The sequence below is a fragment of the Echinops telfairi genome, unplaced genomic scaffold (assembly GCF_000313985.2).
Source record: "Echinops telfairi isolate 266 unplaced genomic scaffold, ASM31398v2 ScPeMD7_3533;HRSCAF=4204_1, whole genome shotgun sequence".
NCBI lineage: Eukaryota > Metazoa > Chordata > Mammalia > Afrosoricida > Tenrecidae > Echinops > Echinops telfairi.
The window spans coordinates 22761750-22764691 of record NW_022107432.1 but is presented as its reverse complement, the minus strand read 5'-3'; positions in this window follow the sequence as shown (position 1 = coordinate 22764691).

The following is a 2942-nucleotide window of genomic DNA, read 5'->3' as shown; positions in this document are numbered from 1 at the left end:
GATAATCATATAAGATGTCACCAGGGGGAGAGACTGGATGAAAGGAACAGGGGACCTCTCGGTACTAATTTAACAGCTACCCACGAGTCTATAATTATTTCAGAATAAAAAGCAAGACAAAATGTAGTACAAAAGAAACACAAAATTAAATTCCCTGTTATTAACATTTTCTGGGGAAAAAATATTTTGGGAGCAAGAACCAAATAGTCTCCTTTTTTTTTTTTTTTTTTCCCTTTCCCCAGGTAGTTCTTTCTTTTTTTTTTTTTTTTTGAGTGAGTCAGTGAATGAGAGTGAGAGAGTGAGTGAGAGAGAGTGAGTGAGTGAGAGTGAGTGAGTGAGTGAGTCAGGTAGTTCTTTCTCTCCCTATCTCATACCTGTTTATCATGGACAAGCCCGATTAGGAATGGAGGATTCTGATCCATGTTGGGATGTTCTGAATTCAGATATATTGTATGTGGCTAGAGAGAAGGTAATTTTTACCTATAAACCTCTTATCTCTTGCTCCTTGCTTATTATCGAAGAGTGCAGACTCCTCAGGGAAAGTCCCTGAGAACAAACAAAAAGAATGTAGAGCAAAAAACAGCAGATAAAGAGACTATTTCATTCAAGGACAAACACAGTGCAAGACTCCATAGCTTCTCTGTTTGCCATTGAACTTCAAAAGTGAGATGTTGTCCTCACAGGGTTCATATGAACCTACTTTAATTGAGGGAACATTTGGTAGAAGAGAAATTACTGTGAAAATGCATTTATCTGGCAAGATCCCAAAGAGTCCACAAGCAAACTTCTACAGTTAATAGAAGAAGTTAGCAAGGGTACAAGTCAACAAACAGAAATCGGATGGATTTTCCACTCCCCTGAGATCACCTTTCAGGAAACAATAGACAGACCTATAGCGTGAATACTAGCACCTGTGAGAAACATGCCTCTCAGAACCATGAACGCAGGCGAGCGAAGAGCAGTGTCTGCCTTAAACAAAGCTCAGGAAGGGGCAGGAAGGTGGGCAAGTGAAAATGGGAGGCCCAGGGAGGAAGTGGGAAGAATGCTCTTGCAAATCAAAATGTGTATAAAATTGTCGAATGGAAACCAGTTTGTTCTGTAAACTTTCACCCACACCACCATAAAATGTTATTTTTCAAAAATTGATTGGGTTTCTACACAGCAGCTTTGAGAAATTTGAAAGGGAAATTAGAGAAATAATTTCATTAACAACAGCATCTACGAGAGTGTGTGGTGGGGTTTGATCAAGTGCAGTGTAGCCCAGAGGAATTACTGAGAGCAGAATGGAGGGTGAGCATGAGAGTGGGACAGGAGGCAGGTGAAAGGAAATAGAGGAAATAAGTAGGAGGCAAAAGCTATGTATAGAAGTATAGCTATAGGGATGTATATATGTAAATATATTAATTTATAATGAAAGGGATAAAGGCCAAATACATATATTTATATGTTAAGTATTAAGATAGTAGGTGGACTTTGGGCCTCTTCTCAAGGCCTCCCTTAACACAAGAACACTTTGGTCTAATAACCTGGCACTCTTTGATACTTCCCTTCCTGACACGATCGCTAAAAACAAAATGGGTGCATGCGCAAATGTTGTGAAGAAAGCTGATGTGCCAGCCATCAAAAGATATAGCCTCTGGGGTCTTAAAGGCTTGAAGTTAAACAAGAGGCCATCTAGCCGGGAAGCGAATAAGGCCACCAGCCTGTGTGATCACGAGGTGTCAACAGGATCATGTATCAGGTATCCAAAGATCCAAAACAAACAATTATGTCAGTGCAAAAGAGGGGGCTGGAATGGAGACCCAAAGCCCGTCTGTAGACAACTGGACATCTCCCCACAGAAGGGTACAAAAAAAGGGATGATTCAGCCAGGGTACAGTACAACACCGACAAAACACAAATCATTCCTCTAGTTTCTGAATGCTTCCTCCCCACAACTAGCATGACCCAGTTCTACCTTACAAATCCAGCTAGACCGGAGTACACACATTGGTACAGATAAGAGCTTTCGACACATGGAATTCAGGACAGATAAACCCTCAGGAACAGTAATGGGAGTAGCAATATCATGAGTGTAGGGGGATGGGGTGTGGGTGGCGGGGGTGGGGGGCAGAAAGGGGGAATCCATCACAAGGTTGCGTATTTAGCCTAGCCCCCTGGGGGATGAATAACAGAAATATAGGTAAAGGGAGACAATAGACAGTCTAAGACATGAAATAATAGTAATAATATATAATCGATCAAGAATTCATGAGAGTGGGAGGGTCCAGGAGAGAGGGGGAAAAAAGGAGCTGATACCAAGGGCTCAAGTAGAAGGAAAATGTTTTGGAAATGTTGATGGTAACATACATACAAGTGTGCTTAATATGTACAACTGAATGATGGATTGTTATAAGATTTTAAAGATTCCCCCAATAAAATTATTAATAAAAAAATTAAAATTAAATTAGAGAAAAAAACACACACAGCATCTAAGAGAATAAAATCTCCCTGCCATCAAGCCAGTGGTGGCTCATAGTGGCCTTATAGGGCAGAGTAGAACTGTTTCTGGGACTGGAACTGTTTATGGAGCTGCTGATGGTTTCAAACTTCGGACCTTACAGATAGAAGCCCAACTCATAACCACTGTGCCACTAGGTACCTACGAGAATAAGATACCTATGAATAAATATGACCAGGGATGAAAGACTCTTACAATGAAAACTATCAAACATTGATGAAAGAAATTAGAGAAGATAAATAAATGGGAAGATGCTCCATGTTCATGGATTTGAAGAATGAATATAATTAAGATGTCCATGCTGTTCAAAGTAACTTATAGATTCAACATAATCCTGATCTAAATTCCAACAGCCTTCTTTTTTTTTTTAACATTTTATTAGGGGCTCATACAACTGTTATCACAATCCATACACACATCAATTGTGTAAAGCGCATTTGTA